Here is an 18,903-nt window from a genome sequence, read left to right as displayed (position 1 = left end):
TCACCCATGCCAAGTATGATAGATTGATTATGCCATTTCCCTCTTGAATAATAGGTCTTGAGTTCAACTCCTCGTCGGCTAGATCTTTAGGCCTTTTAATTTTAATTAGTTTCCTACGACATTAAATTAGTTTCTCTCTCTTTCTCTCTCAATGTGTGTGCGTTTTTTTGGATCGTATGCTCTCTTTCTCTCTCTTTTCCTCTCTCAATGTGTGCGTTTTTTGTTTATGCATGTTCTCTCTCTCTTTTCCTCTCTCAATGCGTGCGTTTTTTGTTTATGCATGCTCTCTCTCTCTTTTTCTCTCTCAATGTGTGTGTGCATTCTTTGTTTATGTATGTGTGTGTGCGTTTTTGTTTTTGTTTGTACTCTCTCTCTCTCTCTCTCTCTCTCTCTCTCTCTCTCAAAAACACTATGTGTGTGTGTGTATGTGTGTGTGTGAGAGAGAGAGAGAGGGAGAGAGAAAGAGGGGAAGGGAACATGAGAATGAGGAGAGGGAAGGAGCATACCTGTCTCTCCTTCCTCTCCTTTTGTGTGTGTGTGTGTGTGTGGAGAAGAAAAAGAGAGAGAGAGAGAGAGTGTGTGTGTGAGGGAGAGCGTTACCTGCTCCTTGGTTGAGGGCGCCGAAAAACTCAGATCTCAAATCTGAGTTTTTGGGCGTGCTCGGTTATTTTTTTACCCCAGCCGGCGTCGCTATGAGCGTCGCTATAAGCGTCGCTATGAGCGTCGCAAATTTACAAAGGAATTGCGACGCTCATAGTGACGCTTATAGCGACGCCGGGAAATTTTTTTTTGAGCGTCGCTGTGTGAGCGTCGCTAATATGAAGAGCCTCTTGTAGTGTCCCATTTCAATATGAGATTCTAAATGAAGTAGCAGGCCATGAGCGATACACAGTGTGTGATGGCTACTCTGGCTACTTTCAAATACGCATTGCAGAGGAGGACCAGAAAAAGACTACTTTCATCACACCATGGGGCTGTTTTGCATTTCGAGTCATGCCTTTTGGTCTCACCAACACTCCAGCCACCTTTCAACGATTCATGAACATGGTCTTCCAACCTTAATTTGGTAAGTCCATAAGGGTTTTCATAGATGACTTTTGTATTTACAGCTCCAAAAGTATGCATCTCGGCAAGATTGATGAAGGATTTACTCGTTTAGCTAAGCTGGGTGGACAACTAAACAAGGACAAATGTCACATTGGGGAAAGAAAGGTTACACTATTGGGGCATGTAGTGTCCATTGATGGAATCGAGGTAGATCTCTCTCTCTCTCTCTCTCTCTCTCTCTCTCTCTCTCTCTCTCTCTCTCTCTCTCTCTCTCTCTCTTTGTGTAGCGGTCCTAGTCCACGCTTCCAAGACTAAGTGGTGCCTTTATCTCATTTCCCTTGTGACGCAATGGAGTTTGTTTCGGTGTAGAGGCCGCCATTCCAAATTTCCTTCGTCAATGGTAACACAATCTGCTATGTAAAAACTGCTAGTAGGGCGATTGTATCGATCGAATAGAGACGGGATATTACTTTTATGTATTGACCCTGAAGAACAAGACCATTACATACAACAAGCTCACTCTACTATAGTGGGATTTCACCTTGCTGAAGACCAAACTCTTCAAAGATTAGTGCGCTTGGGTGTATACTGGCCAACAATGAGGGGCGATGTTCATGTATTTGTAAAACAATGTTGGCAATGTCAAGATAGAGCATCAATCCCTTATGTAACTATGTTCCAGGTAGCAATTGTTCCTAAATGGAGCAACTACCTAGTTGCATATTTAAAGGATTGTATTTTTCATGACAGCATGAGCAAACACCGCCAAAGAGCTATACAGACTGAAGAGCGAGACATTATACCTTGATTGGAAATCAGCTCTACAAAAGGGGTAAAGACCAACATTTGTGTTTGTGTGTAAATGACGATAAATACCTTCCGATCCTAGAACAGGTACATGCAGGCTTAGCTGGACCAATCCTAGAATAGGTACATGCAGGCTTAGCTGTACCAATCCTAGAATAGGTACATGCAGGCTTAGCTGGAGGAAACTTTTATAGTGACACCACTACCCGAGCTAATCTAACAGATGGCATATGGTGGCCAACATTATTTACTGATGCCAAAGAGTTTATAAGGAGATGTGATGCCTATCAACGGGCACAAATGCCAAAGAGAGTAGATAACATGCCACTAAGACAATGATAGGGGCGAGCTTTCGCAAAATGGGGAATTGATTTTGTAGGACCAATCCAGCCACCTGCTTATAGAACAAAATCTCAATATATCATTGTGGCAATGGACTATCTAACTAAATGGGTAGAAGCATGGGCCACAAGAAAGAATGATGCACGAACAACAACATCATTCTTATATGAATGTATTTTCATGATATTTGAGTTACCAATCGGATTGGTAAGCGACAGGGGAACTCATTTCTTAAATGAAATGATTGAGTACTTGCTGAATGAATTCATGGTAATTCACAACACGTCAGTTCCATATCATCCTCAAGCAAATGGACAGGATGAACATACCAATAAAATCCTCAGCTCAGTGCTAACAAAAAGTTGTTAAATAAAGACGAACGGATTGGGAAATGAATCTACATGCAGCCTTATGGTCCTATAAAGTCTCATACAAGACAGTACTTAATGCTACACCTTTCAATCTAGCGTATGGACTAGATGCCATTCTACCAATAGAGTTTTTGTTACCCACCTTGCGAGTAGCAAAAGACTTAGAGTGGATAGGGCATGAATTATATGAGAGACTAGAGGACTTGGAAAAGTTAGATGAGTAAAGTCTTACTGCTGTTGTGCATATCTATGCCCTAAAAAGAAAATAGAAACAATTTCATGACTCACACTTACTCACAAAAATCTTTAAATAGGGAGATCTAGTCTTGGTTTATTCACTAAAATATCACATCCAAAAATTTAAAAAGAAATGGAATGGACCTTTTGTGATTGAAAACGTATCATCGAGTGGAGCAGTCAAACTTGCCACAATAGATGGTGAGTTAATGGCCAATTGGATTACTGGATGTCAATTAAGAAATTATAATTTGCCACTAACAAATGAACTATCAAAAAGAATGCATGCAGCAAAAGGTCGAAAGATGAAAAGATAGCAAGTGATTGATGAAGCACAAGAAGAAGCTCGCATTAGAATATTGAAGCGTAAAGCCACAATGCAGATTCCAACAGAGCCAATTCCTATTAGTACTATGCAAACGAAAACAATCAGATTCCCACAAGCCCTAGCAAAGGACAAAGTAGAAACTGATGATGAATGGCCAGACGGAATAGATCTTCGCATAAAAGTAGAGCTAAAAATGGAGTCAAAGTCAAAGCTCTCACAGATACAGGTGCAAGAATAAATGCAGTAAGCTATTCGACATATACAAAATCCACGACTCAACCACTAGAAGCGTGCCATACAAAGGTAAAAGGATGCAATAAGAATCTAACGCCCACATTGGGGGCCATAAACCTGAACCTATTAGTCAATCGATTCTCATGTCCTCATCATTTCATATGTCTTCATGATGAGCACATGAACGAAAACCTATAGTTGGGAGTTCCATGGATGCATACTTACAAAGCAGTACAGAATTCGACTACAAATAGATAAGAACTCTCTTTGAAAGGTGGTGATTTATGAGTGCCCTTTGCCTATAGCAAAGAGGATTGGAAATTCAGTCTTGTGAGACCAAAAGACAAGACCACAGAGCAAGCAACTATGTGTTCGCAAGAGAAAAGGCCAATCAATGCCCAAATGGCCAAAATCTACCATCATCAAACCAACATTCAAGGAGTCGGGCAATATTGGATACAAAAGACCCAACTCAAAGGTAAACCAAAGCAAATCTGACTCCCTAAACAAGTGAAACAGGTGCAACAAGACCGTAAAGAACAAAAAGGAAAAGCAAGGACTTTGAAAGCTATAATAATTTTAGAGAAATCAAGTTCAGTGCAGAAATGGGTTTGGAAGCCAAAGAAGTTGCAAACCAAAGAGACAACCAAAGGAACCATTCAAATATGGAGGCCAAAAGTTAGCAAGGTTGACTTCAGCTAGCAAAAGAAAATTCAAAAGACATAGCTACAAAACAGGTCTACAAAATAATGAAGGAAAGAGCTTATCAACTACAAAATTTGTTATTCAAAAGAACAAGATGTTTACAAACCTCTACAGCAGAAACCCTTGAGTTCATGCACAACATTTTGTTCTTAACTGCATTGACCATCAAAGCATGATAGAGCCAATTTGGGCTATGCATAGACACAAAGTTCAACCCATGCACTTGCAAAACATAATTGAGTCGAAGCTCGCCAAACCAAAATAGGAATGAAAACGGATTATACTACTATATGATAGCATATAAAAAGGGCAATGTTTGAGTAGAATCACAAAGTGCTTATGTTAAGGTGTGGTTTTCTTGCATAATTAACTAATACAGCCCCTCTATCAAGAGAAAGAGGACACATGTCCATCTAATCCTCAAAAATGCATGTATATAGTGTAAATACTAGTCAAAAATGACTAGAAACTAGGCCAAATTGCTTGATTTTGATGATTTTTTGTTGATTTTGGAGTCAAGAAGGGAAAAATTTCCTAAATCATGTTTGGTTAGTGCCACGTGGTTGATTCCATTTAATTATGACTTGTGAAATTGAATTTTGCTAGTTGCTTTCTAATTTTTCTTAATTTTCTTAATAAAAGGGTCATAAATTGATGAAAAAGAGCCACAATCTTTGATGGAGAAATGGACCATACCATGATGATCAGAATAAGAAGACAGACAACTATATCAAATTTGGTTCAATTTGGAAAATGTTGACTGAAAGCCGAATTAGGCCACCAAAGCCTGATTTTGCAAAATCTTCACCGATTGGGCTAATGGACTCCATATCGCGTGATTCTCAAAGCGAATGTAGATTTTAAGACATACTAGGACAAACTCGGGAATTTGAGCGGGGATGAAAAAAAAAGTCGGGGTATAGATATTTGAGATGGCTAGGGAGAGCCTCATTTCTACTTGTTCAGTCTAGAGGAGAGCTCTAGAGAGCTAGCAGACCGTGACTTTTCGACCTTTCTACCATCACATACAACACACACATCCATACTAGATATGAGAGATAAGTTCTTAACCTTGTTTAGATCAAATTAGAACTGGGATATGGGGGTTAGAGAGTTCCAAAAAACCCTAGGAAGCAGCTGCAATCTAGGAAAGATCAAGAGCAAAAGTGTTCATAATACCTAACCCAAGTGTCCACTCCTGACCAAATCGAGATCTCACGTGTGAACATGCTCTAATAATCTAAATTTGGTCAATATCAAGGCCAAAATGAATTTCTATTTCCAGTCGGGGGCAAAACTGGTCAAATGTGGGACTCCGCGATCAAATCAAGCCAAAATACAATATTGCGCATGAAACGGCTCTAAAGCATGTAATGTGGAAAATCAAAATCCATGTGAAACTGGGTCTATGTGTGAAATTTGTCTCAAATTCTCTAAAATTGGCAAAATCAAGCAATTTTGGGTGAAATATGGCTCTCGGGGCTCTAAGTGTGCCTAATCGTGCCTAAATGCGCGCGAATGGAGCATGCACAGGGTGTGCGATGCGTGTGGGATGCAAAGAGGAGAAACAATACAAAGAAAAGAAAAAAAATAAAAAAAACTAGATGTACTTGGAGCCCGTGTCTAGATTTTGTATTAAAAGTTCACTCGAGAGATGCATGTAGATTTAATCAATAGATAAACAAATACCCTTTGGGGGCGCTTGACTTGAGGGCCAGTGCTTCTTGAGGGGGAACTCTGCCTCCTCGTGTCTTGCGTACAGTAGTTCAATCTTTCAATTTTGTTATTTCCTATTGATTGGCCTTGTCAGGTGACTTGCCGGTTTTGATTGTCAAAATGTAGCAGTAGGGGTCAGGACACGATAACACAGGTGACAGAGAGGAGGTTAAGGAGAAAGAAAAATGGAAAAAGGGGAGGGTGGGGGAGTTACATAAGCTATATATCTCGGAACAAGCGATAAACGAGCTCTATAATTGATGCTCCAATTAGGCACCCTCCCCTACTTATAAGGGCCTCCGCTAGATAAAGGGGTAATGATGGGCTACCTCAATTTGCAATCACCCTTAAAATGAGAATATTTCATAGGACCACAAATAGAGAACCTCTATTAATGGCCTAAAAATGAAGTGAGTAGGTCTATACGCATGTCTCATTGAGGGGAATCAACCAAGATGCTACCAAGAAAGCAAAAGAAAAAAAGGAGGGTGTAGACGCGGCAAGTCAAGAAGGAGAGAGAAGAAGAGAGAGGGAGAGATGAAAATGACGTGCGTCATTATGGGTGAGAGATTTTTTTTGCATTTCTCTCACTCTGTGTGTGTGTGCACATGTGACACAAAAGGCTGGTATGCCTATTAGAGAGAGCATGCATCGTGGAAATTGAGCAGAGCCAATAGTTAGGGGATGATTATGACCTAGGGAGGATGGAGAGGGAAAGGTATCTAAGGAGGAGTACAATATATGCACAAGTGTCGAAGGGAAGAGGATTTGTGGATCGTGAGGGAAAAAGGGAGAGGTGTGTGGGACAATGCACAGAGAGGGAGATTTTTTTTTCCTCTCATAGGTTGCTATGTGATTGCCATCACCAGCAACAAGTAGCAGGTCGGTTATCTCTATTGTGTCCACATTGCGAGACAAACATCCATTGGACACGAAGGTAGGAGCAGAGAGGAACATGACACTCAATGGGATGTGCAGGTAGGAGATGTAAGGAGGAAGAACAAGGGGTGCTTCAATCGATCACCGGTTGTATCGATATGCAGAGCAAAAAGGGATGTGCATGCTGGCTGCATATGAGGAGGCCACCAAAAGTTGAGGAAATGGAAAACAAGTACATACAAAGGGAGTACTGGTATGCATGCCATAGTCACTGATGGGGAGATTAGTTGGGTAGAAACAGATTTGCTGCATGTTGGTACATCAGGACAGTCAACCAAGGCACAAACATTGGCTTGCGGGTCTACGAGCAAGACAGAGGAGGGCCAAGGCACGTTGTCGTGCAGCTCCTCTCCCATGCAAAGAAAGATGCCAAAAAAATGCACATCTAGTTTGTTTGAAGCTTACATGATTAATGATCAGTGATTAAGGCCTGGTAACAGGTCAAGTTTAATGTTGAATGTATGTCAAATGCAGCTGAAAGGGCCAAAACATGCCTTAATGATGCTAAAACATGTTATGCTTGAAGTGGTCATGGATGGGATACTGTGACCTAAAACTGAAGTTCTTGATGTGCTCTACCGGCATGTCTTTACGGCTCGTCGATTGGAGCTACGGGGAAGAAGTTATGGCAGTTTAAAGTTCAAGTCGATTGCAAATCCGTGCCAGATTGGGCAATTGTAGCTAAGGGGACAAAAATGAAATGAATGTGTCGGGTTGAAGTGCTCATTTTGTGGAGCACGTCGGACTTTTCAGATCGGTGATTGGATTTACGGTTGCCAAGTTATTGACCGTTTAAGATTTACCGGGGGCCGGGTCCGCACTAGTGCGGTCCACTCACATGGAGTGCCATCTCGAAGTTTTGTCTTTCGTCTGGGTTTTGGAATGCAATTATTGCAGGGAAAGTCCAACACTGTTGCGGCTTGCTGGAGAAAACTAAGTTGCTAGGCAATGCTGGGCCGATGTGTATACTAAATGTGATGCTATTTTACAAAAGCACAAAAAGTGCTTGAAGAGCTTCGTGTTCGGAATGTGGCCTCTTGGAATGCATTGATTGTAAGATTTATACCAAGGTGAGAAATTCCCTGATGACATTGTTGGATGGGGCTGCTCGAGGAAGATGTTGTGCCTGGCAATGCTTTGCCAATGTGTATGCTAAATATGGTGCCCTTGGCCGCCCACTAGGATTAAAAGAGGCCGCCCAAGGGCCTAACTCACAGCCCACTAAGTCGAAAGGTGGCCGCCAGGGCTAGAAAAATACATTTTTCATAACCGAACAAAATAAGGGGAAACTTGAAATTCTCCTGGTTTTTAGGTCAAAATTTGAAGCTTTTGCCGGTAATTACACTAAAACTTGTGTAAATTTTCCGGTTTCCTTAAAGGCAAGCTCAAAATCTAACCAAGATTTAATAATTTCAGCCGGTTCAAATACACTAGACCCCGGTTTTTTTCTAACACTGGTGGCCGCCCATTAAGCCATGAAGGATTTTCTTTAACCCTAAGGTGGAGAGAAGATAGGCATCGCGAGCTGAGCCGTAGCGGCAGCGAGACAACTGTGTTTTCGCTCGCGCCGGCTAGAGGACTGCTCGGATGAGCTCGCCACCGAAAAGAATCTTCCTCAGGAGCTCCTCGCGCTTTGATTCGGCACTAGCGGCGCTGGTTTTTGAGCGACTCTAGAATGGCCTGCCACATCATCAAGAGGCCAATCCCATTAGCAATATCGCTAATGGGATGGTCGAGAATAGGAGTTTTTTTTGGCCATGCAACCTATATAAAGAGGTGTCGTGTGCTTTTTGGGGGCTCTCCTCCTCATTTTGGAGAAATTTGCTGTCTCCTCCTCATCTTTTGAAACTATCTCTCCGGGAGAAGAGTCCAAAGCTCCTAAGCTCCGCTTAAAAGCTCCTAAGCTCTCATTAATCGTGCTTAAGCTCTCTAATCCATAACCATGCTAAGATTCTTAAGCTTGACAAGCCAAGATTCATAGCAGAATCTCACCCTTAAACAATCTAATCATAATTTCCTTAAGCCAAACCTCTCTAATCTCATAAGCGAAACTCTTTAATCCCTTAAGCCAAACCTCTCTAATCTCATAAGCGAAACCTCTTTAATCCCATAAGCCAAACCTCTCTAAGCTCTCTAAGACAATTCCCTAAACCCATCCAAAGCTTCTAAGCCATCATTAGCCATTCGAATCCTCAACCTTAACCCCATAATCCATCCTAATCTTAATCTAAGCTTGATTGGCCATTCAATTCTCAACCTTAACCCCATAATCCATCCTAATCTTATTCTAAACTTGATTAGCCATTAAAATCCTCAAACTTAACCTCCATTAGCCATTCGAATCGGGAAGCAGAAGCCAAATCAGACAGCCATTGGAAGAAGAAACTCCTTTGGCTAAGCGGGAGGAAGCAGAAGGCAGTTCAAATAAGGTCATTGATAATTTCCTTGATTAGCACCTAGATTAAGCCAGGTTTCATCTTGTAAGGAGCATTAAGCCTCCATTAGTGGTTGATTAACCATGGATTATGTTAATTAACTGGAATTAGGCAAACTACTTGTTTTAAACTATGTTGTTGTTAATTGTGTCTGTTGCACCTCTTTTCCCCCGCACCTCTCACAACCAGGGGCCCGGTGCCTTCCGCACTCACCTTTCGCACAATTATCCCTCGACAACGTAGATGGCACCAGATGTATGCAACATGGCTCTGAGCTCACCATGTTCAAGCACGCATGTGTGCTCTGAGCTTGTACATGTGTGGGCAGCAGGGGGCAAAGGAGACCTACTTGAGGTTTATATGCGAAGGAGTTGGCACATGGCCTCGCACGATGCAGTGGCATAGGGTAAATGTTTTCCGTGACTTTGAGGGTCATGAGCTGGATCGCCACCTCTGATGCGAGCTCAATCGTCGCTTTTAATGCGCCCCAGGCTACGGAATGGACATAAAATGTGATGGTGGAATGATGGAATCTGCCAAGCTAATAAAACGGGAGTCGACCGAGACTTACCCACAAGAGGCAAACCTAACAAGCTCAAGCATAGCCACATAGAAGCCCTCTCCCTAGATCTAGGCAAAGTACCCAAAAGATAACCCTCAAAACTCTTAACACCCCTCTTTTAGATCATGGGTGCTAGTAAAAGCAAGAGATATGGAGGGCGTAAAGGTAATGAAGGAATCTAACAAGTCAATGTTATGTGCACTCTAGCTCCGTGTGCTACTTGGACAAGCTGAACGAGCTTCCAAATCCAATCTTGTACATAGCTTGGTCTATTCTTGGTCTCGATCCTAGGGGATCATGTGCCATGTCATGTGCATAATGGATCTGTGTGCCACATAGACATGCTGAACCAACTTCTTGAGCCAAGCTTGTAAATATCTTGTGCCAACTCTTTTCAGAACCCATTGATGGGCCCTGCATGCCCGAACATGTCCAATAGAATAGGTTTACAAGTTTCATAACCCTTTTGCATAAATAGTTTGTACACTGTGTTTAACGAGTGTTGTTACACCTACGTGGGCATCCGAGAACACTAACATATAGGATAAATCAGGAGTCAAGTGTGGCCCAATCCCCATGTCCATCGTATTACCTGGTCATCAGGGATGGGCCCTACAATCCCAGATTCAAGGGGCCAAATGTGCATATTTTTGCACCCATTTTAAGTGGCCAAATTAAGTGGTTACCGACCTATTCTCTAGGCCATAATATGGCTTATCCAAAGACCTCTCATCTCCCACATTTTGGACAATTGAGAGGATGCCCCCAAAGTTAAAGTCCTGGCGTTTCTTGCAAGGCTATCTGTGTCATGTGCACACTGGCTCTGTGTGCCACATGGACATGCTGAACTGACTTCAAAAGCCAAACCTGTAAATTTTTGGTCTAGATCCTAGGGAATCATGTGGCGGAACTTTTGTGAGCCCATTGATAAGACCTGCATGCCTCGACATGTCCAATAGATTAGGGGTCATAGTTGTGTAACCCAAGACCACTTGGGTGTGTTATCTCTCTAATCTATGTTTTTGAAGAGTGACACGTAACCCAAGATCACTTGGGCTTTTCCAGCCTCCCCTCGTCCTCTCTCCACTCATTGCGAGAGAGCCTTGCACATCGTGGTGGGCCGATCAACGTGAGACGGGGAAAATAACTTTGGTGTGAGTGCAAGGCCGTCAAGGGGTGCATCCGGAGGAGGGAGTTAACTTGGGTAAGAGAAAAGCCTTCATTAACTAGGTTGCAAGCGCAGCAATACCGCAGTTCACCAATTCTTAGTGCATGGTCATTACCCGAAGCGGAATGGATACTACGCATGAAGGTAATGAGATTGGATTGAAAGAAGAAGTGTCTACACCGATGGATCCTTCAAACTTACCCCCATCCCCGTTTTCACCACGGTTTGAACCGAATCCCATGGAGGCCTTGGTGAAAGGTATGATGGATATGATGCTGCAACAAGAGACTCTACGGCTACAGGCCGAAGCCAAGCGGGAAACTCAACGACTAGAGGCCAAAGCCAAGCGGGAAACTCAATGGCTAGAGGAAAAATCCAAGCAAAAAGCCCAAAAGGAAGCGGCCGAAGAAAAGTGGGCCGCCATGGAGCTAGAGTGCGAGGCAATATGAGATCAACGTTTCAGGACTTGGTCTCTCAATTTCTCTCTACCAAAGGTGACCCACCGAAGGTGACGAGCAAGTAAGTAGGTAGCACATCGAGTGGTGGATCTTCCAACCACCCAGTCACGAAGAAGCTCTCGTTTAGTAAGTATGATGGTAGGATGGATGTTACTATGATTTATTCTTGGTTGGATCAATTTAATTCCTATTTTTCTACTAAATAGAAGCGGGAGAGCAATAAAGTTTTGATAGTAGCTATGTACTCATTGGGAAATTCCATTAAATGGTATCACTCTTGGCAAGACATACAACAACATCACTACCTAGAGGACACAAAGGCCTTGTTTGACCCCACACCTTTGCAGTACAGTTGGGTCGACTTCCAAAGCAAGCTCCAGACATGATTCATGCCGCCGTAGTACATGGAACGGTTGAAGGAGGAATGGCATGGTCTCAAGAAAAATGGGACTCCGGTAATGAATTTTTCTAACCATGTCATGCAGATAGGTGTTCAGTTGCAAAATCGAGATGACAATCGCAAGGATGCATTTATATTATTGTTGGCCTCGATGAGTACATCAAGTTTGATGTGCAAATTGCAGATACAGTGGACTTCAATGCCGCAGTGTGCGTAGCTCTCAAGCAAGAGATGAAGCACAAGAAAGGTAAGCCTAAGGAGAGCAGGTCATCCTCAAGCACCTCGCAAAGCACCTCCAGTCAGCAGAATGGTAAGACCAATGGTAAGAATGGTAACAATTCTTCTTCTACCTCTCAGTCTCTCTCTAATCTTCAAGCACAACAGTCACAGTCTAACAATCAAAATACAGGAAAGGCTAAAACATAGGACACCCCTAAGTTGATGCCTAATGAAAAGGTTGCTAAAGGAATTGTAGGAGGATACTTATGTCTAGAAGGAACACTAAGAAGCCACTCCCGCATCTCCCATGGAGGTATCTGGATTTGCTCAAGGCATGCATTCCCAAATCACGCATGAATGTCCTAATGTGCTAGTTTCCATGCAACAGGTCTCTTTTCATCGTAAGTTTCTTGTGTTTCCTCTCATTGGATGTGATTTGATTTTTGGTATTAAATGGTTTTGTGAGTGTAACCCACATGTTGATTGGAAAACAAGTACACTCACTCTCTCTCTAGAAGGTGCCTCTCGTGGCAATCAAGCTATCCACTCTTTGCCTCAAATCTCTCATGTACAGGTTAAGCAGGAGCTTCGCCAAGAAGTAGAAGCGGCATTCATCTATGCCATCCCAGTCTCTCAAAACCGCAGTACCACAGATCCACAAGCTGCTATCTTCCAGAAGAACAAGAATCTCTTCTTGTGTGATGGTCTCCCACCACGTCTCCCACACGAGCATCCGGAGGATCATCGCAGTGAGCCCGTAGAAGGAGCATAGCCAATCATTAGAGGTTTGATTGAGTATGTTCCTGGTAAAACTAACCTTGTTGCAGATGCTTTGAGTCGCAAAGGACAGATATTGACTTTTGGATCAAGGTCAGTAGTCTCTCTTCCTGGCAGTTCTTTCAACGACATGAAGGGTAAGTATGCCGACTTCGAGTTTGGTAAGCAGTGGTTGCAGGCTCTGGAAGCACGAGGGCCCATCAACTACCTCATCCGCAATGGTCTCTTGTATTTGCGTCATCGTCTTTGTGTTTTACCTTCACACCGCACAACCACAATGCATGATGCACATGATGCACTCATGGGTGGGTATAGGGGAATGAACACCACTTTAGATTTTAGAAAGGGTAGAAAGATTCTTTTATTGGCCACATATGCGAAAAGACGTGTTTCAGTATGTCACACAATGCACCATTTTTCAAAAAGTAAAAGCACCTAGAGGGAAGCCGCGGGGTCTCTTGCAGCCCTTGCCTATTCCCGACGGGCCATTTCAGGACATCCCTATGGATCTTGTGACTAAATTACCACCAAGTTTGCATTCATACAACACATAGTGTCTTACCATTGTAGATAGGTTTAGCAAATTTTGCATGCTCATTCCATGTAAGGCCATAGCCACCACAGCACAAGACATTGCAAGTTTGTTCATTAAGCATTGGTATCCACTTTGTGGTTTATTTAAGTCCATTGTGTCAGATAGGGATACGAAGTTCACGTCAAATTTTGGAAAGCATTGTTTGAAAATTTTGGCATGAAACTGACTTTCTCATTGTCATTTCACCCATAGTCCGATGGTCAAACTGAGATTTAGAATCACTTAGCCTTCGATGTCCTTAAGTCATATGTGCATGATCAACAAAATCATTGGAAGCATTATCTCCCGTTAGAGAAAATTTTTGAAGATGAAGTGAACATAGCCATAGAAAAGGAGTGGAAATTGGAGAGACAAAAGGAGATTGGATTGGTAGATAGTAACCGAGAGATATCACAGACTTCTAATATAAATGGGATTTAAACATGCTAAATAAATTTTGCATTGTAACTTTTAGAGTTGGTAACCACTTTCAGGATGTGATGCATGCTTGTGATGGACAAAAGAGATTGGATACATGTCATTCTCTTCAGAGTGCCATAGCCCCCACAATATTGGAGGGTTGAGACCATGATGTGGATTTCAATGAGGAGGTATGCAAAGTGTATGTAGATGAAGTTAAAACTTCTACACATGTTGAGAAAGTGAATGTTTGGTAGATGCTAGCCTAAGAATAGAAAACTCGTACTTGAATAATGAAGCGGTAAAGGATCAAATGCAAGGTAAAGAGGAAGAGTATATGGCTAAAAGCGATTCTTGTGGAAAGGTTTTAGAAACTTGTGATATGCCAGAGCATGTGTGATAGTGTGATGATAGACAAGTGTTGGTTCATGAGGTTGGCATGGAGAATTTGTATGTTAGTGATATGCATTATGTGAATTTTGTTGGTTTCTATAGTGTTTCACATTCTTGCAAAACATCTAGAAGTACGTATAGATGCTGACATTTCTACCAAAGTTGATGCTCTTGTTTTGAGCATACATGACAAGAAGGTATCTAGGGATGAGAAGGAACACTTGCTTGTGGATATCTTGCCTATGGACATGCATGTGGATATGGAGATGAGAGAGGCCCAAGTTGATGTAGATGAAGTTAAAACGTCTACAGGTTGAGGATTTGGTAGATGCTTCAATGGTACATGAGATGGAATATGTATCTAATGGTGAAGGTAGCCCAAGAACGGAAAGCCCGCACTTGAATAATGAAGTGATAAGGATCAAATGCAAGGTAAAGAGGAAGAATATACGGCTGAAAGTGATGCTGGTGGAGAGGTTTTGGAAACTTGTTCTATACTCGAGTATGTGTGATAGTGTGATGGTGCTTTTCAGCAAAATTAGAGTATCTTCATAATGCATGATGAAAGTTACGAGACTGGGCACCCTCCTATTGTAGTGGTTAGCTACAATTGGGATAACTGGCGTAATGGTTAATGATGTGCTAATGATGATGATTTTATAGAGTGGAATGCAAAGGAGTTGACAAACAGGCGCAGGAAAATAACCCTCTCGGACGTTCTATACTTGCACAGTATTTTAGATTTGTGCATGCATAAGAAAGCATGGCAAATGATGAGTATTATTAGCACAAGAAGATATGCTATAATGCTTGTAATTATCGCTAAGTGCTACTTTTTGTGGAGTACTAACCAATGAAAAATCAATTTCTATCTTGAACTTGCTTAAATGAGAGAGCTTTTTGAAATAAGTCATGTAGCCAATCAAAGTAGAAGTTTTATATTGTGTGTGACACTATGCGAATAAATCATTAAACTCAGTATTAATGTAAAGGGCTACCAAGCACTAAAATCTTGGCCATCCCCATGTAGAGCTCAAAATATACAAAGGAGACTCTGTCAAAATTTTCCCAAAACATATAAATATGGTAAGAGCTCATCTAAGTCACACCTATGTCTGTAAGACCCGTGTCACACTGCATGTGTATCGAGCAAGCAAAAAAGGATTCCATTTGGGCATCGATAGTGTCACATGGGTAGCAAACATACAATATCAGATTAACTTTTTGTAATTCTTTTACAAATCAGTCGCATCCAATTAGAAGAGTAGTCACTCTAGCAGGAGGTTTGTAGATCAATCAAGTCGGCATCATTCACGTTGGAAAGGGGGAAACGGGAACAACACTCGGCACACTCTACACTGCCTCTATAGCTCAGGGAAATATCCAGCACCCCTAACCACACAGAATCACGTACACACACACACTATCTGCCAACCTTCACACCATGGACTCGCCTACGAGCATCTCGACCACCCACACTCACACATTAGCACTTCAGTACAATAAACCCATCAACAAACCATCATATCCCGACACCACTGGATGCCTACAACTCCCCAATCTGTAAATGCACTCACACCAGGAGGCGACACACACCTCGACCACACACAAAATAGCTCACTCAATCATTCTCTCCCTCCCTTTCTTCACACATACATACACAAAACCTGGAGCCAACGCTACCACGGGCGTACTCGGGCACCGAGACGGGATAGACGAAGTGATTGATGGCAAATTCAACAAGGAAAATAAACCCCCCGAACTGTGGATAAATGTTTATCCATAGCACAAAACAAAACAAAAATCTCATACAATGATGGCGGCCTCCCCCTAGCGACCTTCTCTCTTGTTTCACAAGCCCATAGCGGCCTCTTCCCTTGAGATCGCGGATCTCCTCCTTGGCAATTTCCGCCTCTGATGGCGACCTCCCTTGGGTGTTCTCACTGCTTGACCAGCCCTTTGGTGGCTCCTCTTCTTCCTCCCCTTGCTCTTGGCCTCTGCAACCCCTATCCCTGGCAGCCCTCCTGACCACCCTTGGTGCTCCTCAGTGACGTGCCCCACGCCATCACCTCTCTATCCGGCTTGCGGCCCTCCGCCCCCTTTTCCTCTCCCACAGCCCTTGGCGGCCTTCAACCCCTCTGCCCAGTTCCTTTCCCCTTGGCTTACTTTCCTTCCTGCATACCTCGGCCCTCTCCAGCAACCCGATTTCGCTCTAAGCTGCGCCACCTCCTCGGTTTCATGCCCAGGCGGTCTTGTTCCCTTGATCGTGCACAAGCCAGCTCCCCAGCTTCGACTCGGCGACCTTGCTCTCATCTCTTCCACGTGACTGGCTGCCTCCTGGATGCTCTCCCTCCTCCTACTGATGACGCTTTCACCCCAAGCCAACCTCCCCTATGGCAGCCCCTTGTGGCCTTTGCAGCCCGCCACCTTGTTTCTTGGCTTCCCTCGTCACCTGCACATGGCCTCTACTGGTCCTCCAGTCCGACACACGCCCATTCCCTCTTCTTCGAGCCCTCGAGGCCCACTACATGAGCACTCCTTTGCATGGCCGTTTTTCTTGCCTCTGCCCACGCACTTGGAAATCACCCCATCTGGCGCACCTTCCCTTCTCGTGCAGTCGGGTGCCTCCCCTTCTATTCCTGGGTGACCAAAGCCTTGACAGCTACCTCCTTATAGTTGCATGGCTTTAAAAATTAAAGCCTTCCAAAAAAACAATTCCCCTTCTGTGGGGCATTCCCACCGAAGGCAATCGACACTCGGCCATAGTGAGAACGATCCTTCATACCATACCACAAGGGCGCATGCTCCTATACCAAGGCTTGATAGCCACAAAAGAGTATAAAAGTAGCTCCGAGGTGTCAAGATACCCGACAATAGAAGCGCCAACTGTCACCAACGTCGACAACATCAAAGGGATTCTCACTTGCCCGAGGACTCGATTGACAAACAGAGAATACATATCCTCAAGCACATGAAAAGCCCTGCACCTGGTGATCTTGACCATCCATTTTCCCGTACATACCATAGCTGCTTTTGACTACTAGCAAAGCTAGAAAAAAAAACACTTGACCTGCAAAGGGCCACATTTGGCATACACATCCTGGAAAGTAGAGTCTCCTGCAGACATTTCGCTCCAGATCCCATATGATAAACTCTATGTCATTTGCATCCAGCATCCTTGGTCTCGTTCCCAAGCTTGTGATATAAACATTTGCCCCTACCACCTGTGATAGGAAGAAACACTAATAGCTTCCACTAGTAGCAAGTGCTCCACCTCGGTATACCTCTCCCAGCTGCATCAAATACCTGCTCAAGGTCCTTGCCATTTGCCTACAAACTGCCATGCCTGGGCTTCTTGCACTTCCATAGGTCGACCATTTTCAGTTTTGCCAACGTGTTCAACTTTGCTCATGTTTGTGTAGTGCCGAGGATGGGTGAGGGGGTCAAGGCAGATATGTTTTTGCTTTGGCAGATTGCAATAAGCCAATGGCGTTTTTCCATCTCACTTGCACACACGTTGGAAAGGGGGAAGATGGAACACACCCAGCAGACACAATGTTTGCCTCTCTATAGCCAGGGATTCCGTTGCACCCCTATCTACACAAAATCTTACACACAGACACACATTTTTCTCAAACGAACTGGAAAGTACACCTAAATCAATGCGCACACACTCATGGAGACCACAATCTACCTCACACCCATAAACACATCAATTTCTTGTTTCCCTTGCACACAATCACCTCTCTCTCTCTCTCTCTCTCTCTCTCTCTCTCTCTCTCTCTCTCTCTCTCTCTCTCTCTCTCTTTGCACATCACACCCTCAAGGGGCACACCTACGTACACACACCCGGAAACACCGGGCAACAGAGCAGAAGAGAAGAGAGGGAAGAGGAAACAACACCAAAAGCAACACAACCAGAGCTTGCTTCTTCTTCAATTGATGGGCTATGGTGGACCATACAACCATCAAAGCTCTCTCCCTCTCTGTTCTGTTTGTCACCCTCCTTAACAGAGTAGAGCACAAAAAGTTAAATATCTGCTAATCGGTGCAGAATTTGCATATGTGCGTGAGATGCAAAAATGCTCAAAACGCCCTTTTTCTTCTCCCTACCAACCTGTTTTTACAAAAAACGAGTTTTGCAAAAACTATACAAGCTAAGACTTTTCGGCCTCCCTCATGGAGAGGTATGAAGTCTCTCACACACTTTCCTTTCTTCCACAAACCACATGTCTTCCTCTACCCAAGTTGCATTGCATGTCCTAAGAGCCTTTTCCCATGTCAAAACCTTTTCTTCAAGCATCGAATATCCATGCTCAGGCCTTCATAACCTTATAAAACATACCCTTCTGGATCTACCTGCTTGTAGTGGGCCTTCGTATTTGCTTTATCACCCATGTTTGCACCTATAAACATACACATTACTGCCCATGTCCTTTGCTAGGGTCGACACACTTTGGCTACACCATCATTGTCCAACCCCTCGTTGAACATTTATGTTCAACCAAAAGAAGTCTTTATTCGTCTACAAACTGTAAACACTTGGAAACACTGTGAGAACACACCAAAAACCATATATATATATATATATATATATACAGTTTTCTTCCTGCTTATTGTCGTCAACCCTCAAGTGGGTTGCCCAACCCCCTGCATCACAGCAAAGCCTCCGCCTAGATCAAAGACATAGCCCTGTGTGCAACCATTCATTTGGAGTAGCCTCCTGTAAAATTGTACCCATGCACATAACCAATGGTGCATATAGAATGCA

This window comes from Adiantum capillus-veneris, chromosome 14, assembly GCF_014529385.1.
Source record: "Adiantum capillus-veneris isolate H3 chromosome 14, ASM1452938v2, whole genome shotgun sequence".
NCBI lineage: Eukaryota > Viridiplantae > Streptophyta > Polypodiopsida > Polypodiales > Pteridaceae > Adiantum > Adiantum capillus-veneris.
Note: the sequence above shows the minus strand (reverse complement) of the source record.